This window comes from Mytilus californianus, unplaced genomic scaffold (genome assembly GCF_021869535.1).
Source record: "Mytilus californianus isolate M0D057914Y unplaced genomic scaffold, xbMytCali1.0.p SCAF_4, whole genome shotgun sequence".
NCBI classification, from domain to species: Eukaryota; Metazoa; Mollusca; class Bivalvia; order Mytilida; family Mytilidae; genus Mytilus; species Mytilus californianus.
The window spans coordinates 82,401,701-82,418,500 of record NW_026262690.1 but is presented as its reverse complement, the minus strand read 5'-3'; the positions used below and the strand labels follow the sequence as shown (position 1 = coordinate 82,418,500).

Sequence of the window (16,800 nt, the reverse complement as noted above, 5' to 3'; positions counted from 1 at the left end):
TTTTTATACAATATTATATAAATAAGATACAATTTGAATATTTTTTATACAATACTGTAAATTCAGAAATTATTGCGATGTTTTTATTATTGCGAAAAATGCGACAGGGTTATAATCGCAATAATTTAAACTCGCATTTTGAAATTTTTTATATGAATTAAACAGGAATTTTCTCAATATCGCAAAAATTAAAAACGCATTTTAGGCTAAAATGACAAAATCGCAATAATAACTGCACGCAATAATTTGTGAATTTACAGTATTATATAAATAAGAAATTTACTATCAAAAGAAAAAGGTGCATTTTAACCTGATTTCCCCAAGAAAATTCAATTATTGATTTGGGGAGATATGGCGGCTGTATGTTTTGATACACATGTCACTATAATAAATAATTTACTTACTTATTTACTTAGTTATTGTCAGGCATTTAAAAAAATTTCAAAATCAGTAACACAATTATACTTAATCGAGGTAAACCCCTCATGAACATGTCTGCATTTGTTTACTTAATTTTTCAGATACATAAGAAAGAATCTCTCCTATATGCATGAGAACAGGTCATATTCTTCGAATGTTCCATCATTTCTGCAAAATAGACCTAGACAGTTTGTGACACACTGTCTGGATAGAATGCCACCCAGTGTATTAGAAATTCCACCTGGCAGTATAATATGTACAGAAGATGGCTTCAATGTTAGAAGCCCTGAATCTGACAATTGGTACACTTTGTTTATCAATACTGGTGGACCATATTGTTCCTGTTCAGACTGGAAAAGGAATCACTGGCCTTGCAAACATCTGCTGGCCTTATTCAATCAATACCCTGCCTATGGATGGGATTTCTTGCCATCAGCTTACAAAAATCAACCTTTATTTAATCTGGATAGTGATTTAACAGAAAAAGCAGTCTTCTCAGACAGTAAAGTTGTTAACATTGAAGAATGTATTGCCTCAGAAACAGAAGAACATATTGAATTTCCAGATTTGGTGCAGGAGGAATGTCAAACAGAATTGACAAAAATGACAGAAAGGAAAAAATGCCTCATTGCTATTAAAGACATAACAAATGCAGTGTACAGTGTTTCTTCACCAGAAACTCTGCACAATGTTCACAATATGCTCATAAATGTAGATTCATTTCTTCAAGAACAAATTCCAAAGCTTTCTGGACTGCCTATAAGGACAAAAATTCCTGGACAAAAACGCAAAGTAAGGAGAAATGTTATACAGAAAAAAAAAGTTACTAGAAAAAATGTACCTACCAAAAAAGGAGTATAAGAAGTCGCAAGTGAAAGTATGAAATGTGGCTTTCAATATCAGAGTGAAGAAACAGAATTTGTTTCTTCTAACATGCCTGATTTGATTGAGACTGAAAACTTGGAGGAGTATGAACAAGGTAAGTTAAAAATATCAAATCTTTCTGGATACTTTCCTTTAAAGTGATTATATTTTCAGTGTAGAAGTTGAACTCTGCAGGACATGTTCATGAAGACAAGTTTAAAAGGTTTACAGTGTATTTGAACCGGTATCTTTATTATGATGCAATATTATTTTTTGAATGCTACTAGTTTATAATTGTCTGGATGCTTCATACCTTGTCAATTGTCCTTCACCTCATTTTCATGGTACATGAGAAATTTCCAGTTTCTTTGTTTGTGCCTGGGGTTTAAAAAAATTATAAGGTGTATATGCCTGTCTGACATGATCTATGTGACTTTGACTTCATTGTCATCGATCTTAAAAAATGCTAAGTTTCTGTTATGCCTTCATTTTATCTCCAAGACTTTCAACATAAAATCGCTGGTCAATACAGCATGAATGACATTTCAGTGTATGTACTCTCTGTTTATACTAATGGTATAAAATTTTACATTTACAGAGGTAATGACAATATGGAGAAATAAAACTAGTACACATACTATCCTTGGAAGAATTGGTGCCTACACCATATCCGACACAGCCATATTGTGTGCTAAAACTTTGCTATCCGATGATGTAAGTAGTTACTATATGCCTAACAACTGTGAAAAATATTTTAAAATTGTCTTAAATGCTACATCAACAATTTCGGTCACACAAAAACACTTAAATCATCATGACAAAAATCATTGTTTTACTAAGTTTTTGCAAAAATTTTGTTCAAAGAATGTGGCTTATGCTTTTTTCTGAGAAGAAAGTTGCATGAAAACAGTAAATCCAGCTAAAATCATTTAATTTTTTTATTTCGGAAACTGTCAACATAGTTAAACAACAGAGGACTGAAAAAGGGTCTAGTTATTCTTAATTTGTACAGTTAAGCGTGTAAAGTTTGATTTCTGTCGCACCTGCAACAAAATTTGTGGACAGCGAGACATAGGAATTGCTTTTCCTATGGTTAAGGCTCTGGCATCAACAACTTTTAAGTTTCCGGATTTAATTATATAGTATGAAGTACTTGTGATAGTTTATTTTAATGCCCCATCTACCTACGATAGTAGAGGGGCGTTATGTATTCTGGTTTGTGGGTCCTTTCGTCTGTTCATTCGTTCGTTTGTTCGTCTGTTCATTCGTTTGTCCGTCCGTCCGCCTTTCCCGCTTCAGGTTAAAGTTTTTGGTCAAGGTAGTTTTTGATGAAGTTGAAGTGAAATCAATTTGAAACTTAGTACACATGTTCTCTATCATATGATCTTTCTAATTTAAATGCCAAATTATATTTTTTACCCCAATTTCATGGTCCACTGAACATAGAAAATGATAGTGTGAGTTGGGCATCCATGTACGATGGACACATTCTTGTTACTATGAAGTTGCATTAATATAAGTACATATCAGTTTGACAATCATTTGTAGGCCCTCCCCCCTACTTCATGGTTAGTGATTTTGAATTATTTTCCAGTTTCAATGTAAGTTTTTCAACTTAAGTAATATTGATAGGAACTGTTTACAATAACATATTAATGGGGCATATATATTAATTTACCTCTCTCTGTCCGTCTATTCCTCTGTCTGTCTAGATTAGGATACATTTTTTGTCCAGCTATCTCCTCCTTCAGTTTTGGAGTTACAGCTTTCATATTTAATAGAATGTTCATACACATAAAGAATAAGATATCTTTTCAAATATTCTGAAAATGACAGGTTGTTATGACTTAGGCCACACCAAATTAATACCTCGTTTGTTGGATCCCCCACGTCTTTTGAAAGGTTGAAGAAAAAAAGCACTTTTTGAAAAGTCCGCAGCCAGTACGGAGCCGTGTGGATGCGACTTTTAATTTATCTAACACAATTTTTGATCTTTTGTGCGTTTGAAAGTAACGCAATAATGACACGGAAATTGACATAAACAACGAATTAGATGAAACATTCAACGTGTTAAAAAACAATAACATGATACATAGATACATTCTAAACGTAATTAGACATGAGTGGACTATTTGTAGTTACTGTGATAATGAAGAGAAATGTCTTATTGCCAAACACAACAGTGGAATGTGATTTGGACAATTCTTTTACAGATCTGTTTGTTTGCGAAACCACAAATATTTTTAAAATGATGATCATTTGACAACATAACATGCATATATAGTCCGATTTATTTACAACATGTATTGATAACATCAACAGCATTCTTTAATGGCGTTCCAGGGAGGATATATTGTTACTTTTTATTCCTTTTATTTTATTTTTTACTGTTTATATCTGTTCCTAAAATAAAATATTTTTCATTGAATTTTTTTTTTTTATATTTGCTAGTATGGAATTTAAAATGAAAGTTTATGTAGTAATTTAATTCAACAAATCAATTCAACATTTTAAAATCTTATAAAAATAAGAATATATATGAATGTCAGTGAGACAACCTTCCACCAGAGACAATATAATAATTGTTTACATTTTCATCTATAGTTCATGGTATGGTCTTCAACACAGAGCAATATCTACATGTAAATATATATTTTAAATGTGTTAGGGATCCCTTTATTTATTTTTTGTCAGTGACACTCAAATTTGCAGACATTGTAGTTCTATATATTTATACATTGGCTAAAGGTGAATTGGGAGGTTAAGATCTCACAAAACATGTTTAACACCGCCACATTTTTGTGCCTGTCCCAAGCAGGCTTCCAAATTTTTTTTGAGCCAGCCGGACATTTCATATCTTATCCCGATTTTTTATCCCTTTAGACTTAGTAAATTAGGCAACTATGATAATCAGTTGGCCATCATATATGATATAACCAATGATTGACATTTAAACGATATTAAACTTTACTTTGATATAAATTCGATGTTCTGACGTAAAGTGTTAAATTGAAATTGCAGCATTCGAAGTGTGCAACATCAGAGTACTAGTTCTGCTTAATTCTGCTATAGACTCTTTATTTGTGCAAAATAACGCTGTCAAAAGCTTTACTTTCGTTTTTAAAATCACATTTTTCTAATGCCGGATGTTGACTTGATAATGGTAAATCACGGATCAGAGACGGATATTACACTACTATCCGTGTAAGTTAACGATTGAGTTAAGTAGCCTTTTCAAGTTATTTCTTCAAGAAAATACTCGAAATGAACGTTAGATAAAGGTATCAATGATAATTTTAGCATTATTGAAGAATTAGGATGCATAATTAAATTTCCCACCAGCGGACAATAGACACATGCGCACACGTGTACTAGTTCAAACAACGTGGTTCTGACGATTATTAGTTTAAAACCTTTTCAAATTTTTCATCAAATCATATTTATTAACGTATTTCTTATAATTTCAATCTTTTAGACTAAATTAATTAGATGCAACCCGCTGAAATGTAAGAAAATAACTTTGAATACCCTTTAGCGTACCCCAGTATTTAACACGATGTACAGTGTTAAATATAATAATGAATATCATACAAATTCGAATTCATTTATAAATATTCTTATTTGAAGAATTATTTTAAAATCTAAGGATACTTTTTTAAAACTGAATGCTCATTTACAATAATATCTACAAAGCGTAATTAAATAGGATGTTGTTCCTACATGCTTACATGTTTGACCTCGTTTACCTGATCACCTTTATCACCTGTTTATGTTCATTGTTATGCATCATCAATTCTATTGATTAAGACAAGCTAAGGTCTCTCATCAAAGGTAATGACCTGTAATCAGTGAATGATTTATGGCTTCAATATTACTTATTGAAGGGATAATTGTTTGACAGCTTTTTGTTTTTTAAATAAAAGAACAAATGTTTTTTTCTACTTTTTATTGATGTACCAAGCCGTGCATTTGTGTACCCAGATGATTAGACTAACTGAGACACTTCAAAGTATGAAATATGCTGCATCTGTTTAATTAAACCCAAATATGACCGAAATGTCTTTGTGAAATAGATTGCCACAATTATAAACTATAATGCCCAAACGGACATTTTTACCGATCGATAGTTGGTAAAAAAAGTGAAATGACCGTTTTATGAAAATGCCTTGAATAAAAAAAGTGGCAAACCTATGATATTTGACCGTTTGAGGCTGAGATCAGCCGGACTTTTTATATAAATTTCGGTCAAGTCCGGAATATATGACCGTTTTGGAAGCCATGGGACTCCCAAGTCAGGAGCATCAGGCCTTTGTTAATCTTGTATGTTTTTTTTAATTTTAGTTCATTTAAATGTGTCGAATTCGGAGTTAAGTGTGATGTCCATTTTCACTGATCTAAATATAGTACACATTTTTATTTAGGGGCTAGCTGATGCACGCCTCTGGGTGTCGGATTTTCCTGCTTTGTTGAAGACCCATTTGTGGCCTTGGGCTGTATTATGCCCTTTACTCTGGTTGTTGTCTCTTTGACGCATCCCCCATTTCTATTCTCAATTCTATAAATATATTAAGCTTTTATTGCTATACAGTTACAAATGAAATTATAATCTACAGCAAAGCAGAGACTAGAAAGTTGAATGAATTGAAATGTTTCTTTTGTTTAGTTAGTTGAAAGCATATGGGATGCATTTGAATAATATAAATTTAGTATTGTGGTTCTTGGAGAATATTCTTTATCAATTTACAGTTTGTTGTACATGTACATAAATAAAAGCTTTTATGCATATACATGAATATATCCTTTGCAAGCATTTATTCAAAACAACATACAATGGACCAATTATAAATTACTTCAACTATGGATGTCTGCCTGTTTAAAACAGTTACACTTATCATGTTCAGCAGGATAATATTAATTTGATCAAACTACTCATTATTGTGGCTTTTGCTGCCTGTTTAACCATTTCATATTTGTATTGGAAACTTTGTGAAAAGATTAAACAGTATGTTGGAGAACAAATAAAGAGGCAAAGAAGGTGATCTATTAACTAGGACAGGAGAAATATATAAACATCAAGCAGCAACACTATGAAATATAGATTCCATCTCTGCAACAAGTGTGTTACGATATTTCTCCACTCGAGACAGTTAAATTTTAATATTTGAAGCGTGAGGCTTGCCGAGCTTTTTAAATAATTAAAATTTAACTGTTGAGAGTGGAGAAATATTATAATACACGAGTTATAGTGGTGGAATCTGTTTATCTTATGATTTTTATCCTTCCTTATCAAAGATTTGCAGAAAGTTGTGTTCTTTATATGTGACGTAAGCAGACATGGTCGCCTTTTTTGGCTCACCTGGCCCAAAGGGCCAAGTGAGCTTTTCTCATCACTTTGCGTCCGTCGTCGTTGTCCATTAACTTTTACAAAAATCTTCTCCTCTGAAACCACTGGGTCAAATTTAACCAAACTTGGCCACAATCATCATTAGGGTATTTTGTTTAAAAAATGTGTCCGATGACCCCGCCTGCCAACCAAGATGGCTGCCATGGCTAAAAATAGAACATAGGGGTAAAATGTAGATTTTGGCTTATATCTCTGAAACCAAAGCATTTAGAGTAAATCTGACAAAGAGTAAAACTGATTATCAGGTCAAGACCTATCTGCCCTGAAATTTTCAGACAAATCTGACATCCTGTTGTTGGGTTGCTGCCCCTGAATTGGTAATTTTAAGGAAATTTTGCAGTTTTTGGTTATTATCTTGAATATTTTTATAGATAGAGATAAACTGTAAACAGCAATAAAATGTTCAGCAAAGTAAGATCTACAAATAAGTTGTCATGACCAAAATTGTCAGTTGACCCCTTTAGGAGTTATTGCCCTTAATAGTCAATTTTTAACAATTTTTTGTAAATTTTTGTAATCTTTTACAAAAATCTTCTTCTCTGAAACTACTGAGACAAATTTAACCATACTTGGCCATAATCATTATTAGGGTATCTAGTTTAAAAAATTTGTCCGATGACCCTGCCTTCCAACCATCATGGCCGACTTGGTTGAAAATAGAACATAGGGGTAAAATGCAGTTTTTGGTTTATATCTCTGAAACTAAAGTATTTAGAGCAAATCTGACAGGTGGCAAAGATGTTCATCAGATTAAGATTTATCTGCCCTGAAATTTTCAGATGAATCCGACAACCCGTTGTTGGGTTGCTGCCCCTGAGTTAGTAATTTTACAAAAATTTTGCAGTTTTTATACGCCCGTTTACGGGACGTATTATGGTATACCGTTGTCCGTCTGTCCGTCCGTCCGTCTGTCCGTCCGTCTGTCCGTCGTCAACATGTCGGACATTAACTCAAAAATGCTTTAACCAATTTGCATAAAACTTTGTTGAATTGTTTATATCTATTGACGTGAGCTCCCTTTCGTTTTTTATAAAATTTAGATTTTACTTTTCTGAGTTATGGGGTTTTATTCATTAAAAAACGGGGGATTTTCCAGTTTTCGGACAATAAGTCAAGAATGCTTTCACCAACTTGCAAGAAATTGTGGTGAATTGTTTATATCTATTGACATGAGCTCCCTTTCGATTTTTATAAATTTAAGATTTTATGTTTTCGAGTTACAGGGTTTTATTCATAAAAAAGGGGGGATTTTCCAGTTTTCGGACAATTACTCAAAAATGCTTTCAGCAATTCTTATGAAACTTTGGTGAATTGTTTGTATGTATTGATGTAAGCTCCCTTTAGATTTTTATAAATTTTACATTTTACATTTCTGAGTTATGGGATTTTATTCATTAAAAAAAGGGGTGATTTTCCAGTTTTCGGACAATAACTCAAAAATGCTTTCAGCAATTCTTATGAAACTTTGGTGAATTGTTTGTATGTATTGATGTAAGCTCCCTTTAGATTTTTATAAATTTTACATTTTACATTTCTGAGTTATGGGGTTTTATTCATTAAAAATAGGGGTGATTTTCCAGTTTTCGGACAATAACTCAAAAATGCTGTCACCAATTCTCATGATACTTTGGTGAATTGTTTATATCTATTGATGTAAGCTCCCTTTTTATTTTCATAAATTTCTAATATGACATTGAGAATTAATTGAACTTTATTTGTTTATAGTCTTGACAACAGATTTACTAAGTATTGCACAACAGCAAGAAATCTTTAATTGAATATAAATTCAATTCATATAACCAATTTCAAGTTCTTTGACTACATTTATTCAGAAACCTACACAGGCAAATTTTGTTCACGTAAATTTCACGTGAAAATCACGTGAATTTCACATGAAATTTTTCACGTGAGATTCACCTCAAACGAGCTTATACATGAAACTCATGTGAAATTTTTCACGTGAAACTCACGTTAAATTTATGTGAATTTCACGTGAATCGAGCTTTCACGTGATATTCACGTGAAACTTTTCACATGAAATTAACGTGAATCGAGCTTTCACGTGAAATTCACGTTAAATTTTTCACGTGAAATTAATGTGAATCGAGCTTTCACATTATTTTTTTTAAATGAAATTAAGGTGAATTGAGTCTCAATCACACAAATTTCACAGTATTTCAGCATATTTTAGATAAGTAAATGCTAATCTAGTACACATTCTATTTTGATATATATAAATATTCTTCTTGGTCTTGAGGATGAATTCATACTTCCATTCTATTTTACTTTCTCTTTGTATCTTAAATTTCTTGGTCCTAAACAATACACATAATATTTATTCATCAACTCCAACTCACAATATCTTCAATGCAGCAGATAGATTCAATAAAACCAAGAAGGCAAGCAAATATCCAGGGCACCATAGTTCACTCCTAGAACATTTTTGGTTGTGTTCAAGTCTCAATATTTTTGTTAATTTGATGTATGGAAGGTGATTTATTTATAGAAGATGTATGCACTGATGTATATTTCATTTTTAATATGTATGTATAAGTCTTTTTGTGTTCATCAGTTTTGAGACATTCCAATCACATTATGGACAAGTATTACTTGCAAAAGATGCCAATTCTTCTTATGAGTTTTTTGAAGAAAAAAGGTAGTTCACCCTGCCACATACTCATGTACTCTGGTCAATTAAAACAGATCATGACATATTGTTTCGACACCTGTCTATTGTTGAGGACTTTTCAGGTGTTTTTGTTGTTGTGTTACTGTCGGATTGATTTATACCTCAAACCTCATTGTATTAATAAACTGAAATAGAAAGTTCTGTGAAATATATTTGATATACCATATTGAAAGTCTTGCTGTTATTTACAACCATTTCTTTCTTATTTCATATATGGTTTTCAGTTTTTCATTTTACCACTGATCTTAAGGTTAAGTCAAAAAGAAAATAAATGGTGACAAACAACAGGCATATACCATTAAAAGATCTCAAAGTTTGGCTTCACAATAAGCTAAAAATTCTTGTTATTTATATATTTATAAAAAATTCATTTTAAAACAAGCATTTTCCATTTTTAGACAGTAACTGTCATGTTGACACAATAATTTGAATTAGAATTGTATGATATACTGAAAGTACTTGTAGTTGAAAAAAAATATATACAATATTTAATTCCTGGTGTTTAGATTTCTAGAATGCACCACGCCCATATCATGACTACATGTTAGTAATGTTTAAGTGTTCTCTCCTGCATATGTAATTGCTACATGTATTTATACACAAGGCTTCCTTCATACATTTGCACTTATCCTTCTAAGATGTTGCTTCCATGATAAAATCCTGTAGTTGCATAATCAGCCATAAACTCTTGGAATACATTTGCTGTAATAAAAAAAAAAAACCCAGCATATATTATTTTGTAAAATATACATCAAATTAAATATTGCCTTACTATTCAAGCAAAAATGATAACATCAATTTAATATTTAAACTTACCGGGTACATATATGTATATACTTTTATAAATTGAGACTTGGATGGAGAGTTGTCTCATTGGCACTCATACAACATCTTCTTATATCTATGTATATAATCATACATGTATATTGTGTGTCGGATTAACTGGAGTGGAATATTAATAGTTGTTGTTTGTTGCTGCACTACTTTTTGATTACCTCTGCTATGGAGCTTGTGGAGGTTTGTAATGGTTGAAATTTGCCATGAAATCTGGAATTTGTAAACATTACAGATGGAAATCAAAATGCTCTGATCATTCTGATGATATAAACCTATTTAATATTAATTTCATAAAATTCTAGCAAGAATTGTACACAAGAGCCATAACAATGCAATTTTCCAAATAATTAATGTTTCCAAGGGGCATAACTCTTTTAAAAATGAATGATTGGCACTGATTTTAAAACTTGTCAGACATTGTTGATATAACCTATCAAAATAAGTTTCCTAAAAATTTGACAAGAATTGTACAAGACATGCAAGTGAGAGCGCTTATAAGGCCAAAGGGATAGACAGACTCCAGGTATTTGTATGTCCCCTCTGTTTTATGGTGCTTGTCCTAAAGATACAAGAATAATTATAAGTTTACGATAAGGACCAAATATACTTAACATTACCAATGATTCATAAAAATATACTGTCAAGCAATTCATATTAAGGTCAAGTTCAGATAAACCAAGCCAGACAGACATGTGCACCTTACAACATTTACAATTATTGCATACACCAAACTAGAGGCTCCAAGGACCCTGTGTCGCTCACCTGATATTTTTATTTACAATTGATGCATGAAATAATGTAACTGTTATACTTTTGCTTTAGTTTCAGAGATACAAGTCAAAAACTGCATTTTCCCTTTATGTTCTATTTTTAGCCATGTCTGCCATGTTTTTAAAAACTAGATCCCCTAATGATGATTGTGGCCAAGTTTAGTTTATTTGTCTCTGTTGTTTCAGGAGAAGACTGTTGTGAATTAAAAAAAATTACGAAAAATTGTTAAATTTTACTTTAAAGGACAATAACTCCTTATCAGGTCAATTGACTATTTTGGTCATGATGACTTATTTGTAGATCTTGCTTTGCTGAACATTATTGCTATTTACAGTTTATCTCTATCTATAATAATATTCAAGATAATAACCAATAAAATGCTTCGCTGGGCGCAGCTTGATACGACCGCAGAGGTCGAACCCTGAACAGTTGGGGCAAGTATGGACACAACATTCAAGCTTGATACAGCTCTGAATTTGGATTGTGATTAAATATTTGACACAGCATAGGTTTCTGACACAGAAAGAATGTGGTCTAAGAACTTCAATTTTTTTAATTTACCTATTATGGTCCAATGCCCAAAATCAAAATACATGGTTAGATTCAGCATATCAAAGAACCCCATATATTCAATTTTTGTTGAAATCAAACAAAGTTTAATTTTGGACCCCAACTTGGACCAACTTGAAAACTGGTCCCATAATCAAAAATCTAAACACATGTTTAGATTCAGCATATCAAAGAACCCCAAAAATTCAATTTTTGTTAAAATCAAACTAAGTTTAATTTTGGACCCTTTGGGCCTTAATGTAGACCAATTTGAAAAACGGGACCCAAAATTAAAAATCTAAATACACGGTAAGATTTGGCATATCAAAGAACCCCAATAATTCAATTTTTGATGAAATCAAACAAAGTTTAATTTTGGACCCTTTTGACCTCAATATGAACCAATTTGATAGCGGGCCCACAAATAAAAAATCTAAATACATGGTAAGATTCAGCATATCAAAGAACCCCATATATTCAATTTTTGTTGAACTCAAACAAAGTTTAATTTTGGACCCCAATTTGGACCAACTTGAAAACTGGGCCAAAAATCTAAAATCTAAATACATGTTTAGATTCAGCATATCAAAGAACCCAAAGTCACTTTTTGTTGAAATCAAACAAAGTTTAATTTTGGACCCCAACTTGGACCAACTTGAAAACTGGGCCCATAATCAAAAATCTAAACACATGTTTAGATTCAGCATATCAAAGAACCCCAAGAATTCAATTTTTGTTAAAATCAGACTAAGTTTAATTTTGGACCCTTTTGACCTTAATGTAGACCAATTTGAAAACGGAACCAAAAATTAAGAATCTAAATACACGGTTAGATTCGGCATATCAAAGAACCCCAAGAATTCAATTTTTGATGAAATCAAACAAAGTTAAATTTTGGACCCTTTGGACCTCAATGTGGACCAATTTAAAAACGGGGCCCAAAATCCAAAAACTTAATACTTGGTTAGATTCAGCATATTAAAGAACCCCAAGAATTCAAGAATAAAACCCCATTGAAATTGATCAAGAAATAAGCAATTTATACGAAGTATCTTCTTTTGCACAATACTGTGCAATTGAATATTTCTTGCTATTGTGCAATACTGTACAATTGACAATTTCTTGCTATTGCGCAATATTGTGCTATTGGATATTTCTTGCTATTGCGCAATACTGTGCAATTGAAGATTTCTTGCTATTGCGCAATACTGTGCAATTGAAGATTTCTTGCTATTGTGCAATACTGTGCAATTGAAAATTTCTTGCTATTGCACAATACTTATTATATAATAATTTACACATCCTGTTTGGTGTGTATCTCCTACCATATCATTATTATTTGCTTTTAAATATTAATCAGAAATAACCAACTTAAAATGGAAAACTTTAAAAGAAAAAAAAAAAGGAAAAAAAGAAAAAAAAGAAAAAAAAATCCCCCCCCCCAAATTTTTTGAACACACTTATGATTCATCACCCCCAAACTCAATCCCAGCCTTCCCTTTGTGGTATGGTACCTTGCAGTACAATTTCAGAGAGATCCATACACTTGAACACAAGTTATTGTCTGGAAACTAGAAAAATGCTTATTTTTGGCCCCTTTTTGGCCCCTTATTCCTAAACGTTTCGGGCAATTACCCACAAACTCAATTCCAGCTTTCCCTTTGTGATATGGAACCTTGTAGTACAATTTCAGAAATATCCAAACACTTACACACAAGTTATTGTCATGAAACTAGAAAAATGCTTGTTTTTTGCCCCTTTTTTGGCCCCTAATTCCTAAAATTTTGAGGCAATTACCCCCAAAATCAATTTCAGCCTTCCCTTTGTGATATGGAACCTTGTGGTACAATGTCAGAGAGATCCATACACTTACACACAAGTTATTGTCTGGAAGTTACAAAAATGCTTATTTTTGGCCCCTTTTTCCTTAACTGTTGGTACCATAACCCCCAAAATCAATCCCAACCTTCCTTTTGTGGTATTGAACCTTATGGTAAAATTTCATGGAGATCCATTCACTTAAACTAAAGTTAGAGTGCGAAAACCAATGTCTTCGGACGACAACGACGACGCCAACGTCATACCAATATACGACCAAAAATTTTTTTAATTTTAGCGGTCGTATAAAAACTGCAAAATTTTTGTAAAATTACTAACTCAGGGGCAGCAACCCAACAACGGGTTGTCGGATTCTTCTAAAAATTTCAGGCCAGATAAATCTAAATCTGATGAACATTTTTGCCATGTCAGATTTGCTCTAAATGCTTTAGTTTCAGAGATATAAACCAAAAACTGCATTTTACCCCTATGTTCTATTTTTAACCAAGTCGGCCATGATGGTTGGAAGGTGGGGTCATCTGACAATTTTTTTAAACTAGATACCCTAATAATGATTATGGCCAAGTATGGTTAAATTTGTCTCAGTAGTTTCAGAGAAGAAGATTTTTGTAAAAGATTACAAAAATTTACAAAAAATTGTTAAAAATTGACTATTAAGGGCAATAACTCCTAAAGGGGTCGACTGACAATTTTGGTCATGACAACTTATTTGTAGATCTTACTTTGCTGAACATTATTGCTGTTTACAGTTTATCTCTATCTATAATAATATTCAAGATAATAACCAAAAACTGCAAAATTTCCTTAAAATTACCAATTCAGGGGCAGCAACCCAACAACAGGTTGTCAGATTTGTCTGAAAAATTGAGGGCAGATAGATCTTGACCTGATAATCAGTTTTACCCTATGTCAGATTTACTCTAAATGCTTTGGTTTCAGAGATATAAGCCAAAATCTACATTTTACCCCTATGTTCTATTTTTAGCCATGGCGGCCATCTTGGTTGGTTGGTGGGGTCATCGGACACATTTTTAAAACTAGATACCCTAATGATGATTGTGGCCAAGTTTGGTTAAATTTAGCCCAGTGGTTTCAGAGGAGAAGATTTTTGTAAAAAGCTAACGACGGACGACGACGGACGCCAAGTGAGGAGAAAAGCTCACTTGGCCCTTCGGCCAGGTGAGCTAATAAATGGCAATTAGATGTAGATTTTTAATTACAAAGGAAATATATGCAAGTGTATATCTGAAATGATACTACTGCGCTTACTAAATTAGTAGATGAATGGTTAACAAATATAGACAATGGAGAAATAAATGGAGTTATATTTTTAGATTTAAAGAAAGCTTTTGATCTGGTTAATCATAAAATTTTATTGAAAAAACTTAAATATTATAATGTTTTCCAACTGTACACTAGACTGGTTTAAGTCATACTTGTTTTAAGGAAGTCAACAAGTTAAGGTCAATAACATCATGTCTAATACTAAATGCATAATAAAATGCTTCGCTGGGGCGCAGCTTGATACGACCGCAGAGGTCGAACCCTGAACAGTTGGGGCAAGTATGGACACAAAATTCAAGCTTGATACAGCTATGACTTTGGATTGTCATTAAATATTTGACACAGCATAGATTTCTGACACAGGATGAATGTGGTGTAAGAACTGGAAAAAATTTAATTTACCTATTATGGTGGAATATCCATAAACTAAATTGTTTGTTAATTTCAATATATCAAAGAATATGTAGAATTCAATGTTTGATGTAATGTAATAAAGTTGAAATTTGGACCGTTTTTGTTCAATGTGGACCAATTTGGTAACATGTATAAATAATCAAAAATCTAAATACATGGGAGCCCATTTAAATACATCATAAAGGTATTAAAATAGAAAGTGACATCATAGTCATGGCTAAAAATAAACAAAAATCCTTAATCAGCAACATTTAAAGTAATATCTAAAAATAAAATTCCTTTGTAACCATAAAAGCCCATTTAAATACATCATAAAGATATTAAAATAGAAAATGACATCATAGTCATGGCTAAACATAGCAAAAAACCCTTAATCAGCATCATTTAACAGTAATATCTAAAAATGGAAATTACATCATAAAGGTATTAAAATAGAAAATGACATCATAGTCATGGCTAAAAATAAACAAAATCCTTAATCAGCATCAGCAACATTTTATAGTAATATCTAAAAATAAAATTCCTTTGTAACCATAAAAGCCCATTTAAATACATCATAACAGATATTAAAATAGAAAATGACATCATAGTCATGGCTAAACATAGCAAAAACCTTAATCAGCATCATTTAACAGTAATATCTAAAAATAAAAATTTCTTTGCAACCATAAAAGTAAAATAGAAAATGACATCATAATCATAGCTAAAAATAAACAAAAATTTTTTTATTGGCAAATTTTAAATGGAGTTTATTATACTAAAACAATAAATTTGCAACCATAAACATGATAAAACCCCATTTAAACACATCATAAAAGTATTAAATAATTCAACTACATCATAAGGCTATAAAAATAGAAAATGACTTCATAGTCAAGGCTAAAGGTAAACAAAAAACCTTCATCAGCAAAATGTTATATTGGCAAATTTCCAATGAAGTTTATTACACTAAAATTGTTGGCAAATTTCCAATGCATTTATTAACAATAAAGTTATTGGCAAATTTCCAATCTACATAATTTAAAAGCAGTGTAGATGAGATATTTAAATGAGTTTGAATTACCAACCTTACACTGCTTTTAAATAATGTTCTTTACTCAATTATTTGTCTATTAAAATGGAAACCCTTGTTTTTTAACCTTTTTTCCCCTTATTCCTTAAACATTAGAGCCATAACCACCCCCCCCCCCCCCCCCCAAAGCCAATAATTACTTTCCAAAGTAACCTAAATTTCCAATATACATAATTTTAAATTTCAATTCCTCATGATATATAACCGCATCATTATTATTTTCTTTCATATATAAATCTGAAACAACCATCTTTAAATGGAAAATTTTAAAGAAAAAAAAAGGAAAAAAAAAATCCTACCTCCCACACATTTTTTCAACCCCCTTTTGGTTCATCATCCCCCACCTCAATCACAACCTTCAATTTGTGGTATGGTACATTGCAATACAATTTCACAGAGATCCATACACTTGAACACAAGTTTTTGTTGCAAACTAAAAAATCCTTATTTTTGACCAATATTTGGGGCCCCTTATTCATAAATGTTTGAGCAATTAACCCCAAAACTCAATTCCTACTTTCTCTTCGTGATAAAAAATAACTAACTTAAAATGTAAATTTTAAACAAAAAAAAAAGAAAAAAAAAAAATTACCCCTTTTTTGACCCCCGCCCCCTTATGATTCATCACCCCCACCCCCCTTTCCCCCCAAACCAAGC

The 16,800-nt window shown here is 31.9% G+C and overlaps 1 long non-coding RNA gene across 1 annotated transcript in view; it reads right to left on the bottom strand.

Annotated features, from left to right (window-relative positions):
* Nucleotides 1-9,715: 9,715 nt before the first annotated feature.
* Nucleotides 9,716-16,800, bottom strand: part of LOC127738714 (uncharacterized) — a 39,724-nt gene continuing 32,639 nt past the window's right edge. Inside the window, exon 4 of the long non-coding RNA XR_008000143.1 lies at nt 9,716-10,079. This is a non-coding gene — a long non-coding RNA (uncharacterized LOC127738714). The remainder of the gene's footprint in view (nt 10,080-16,800) is intronic.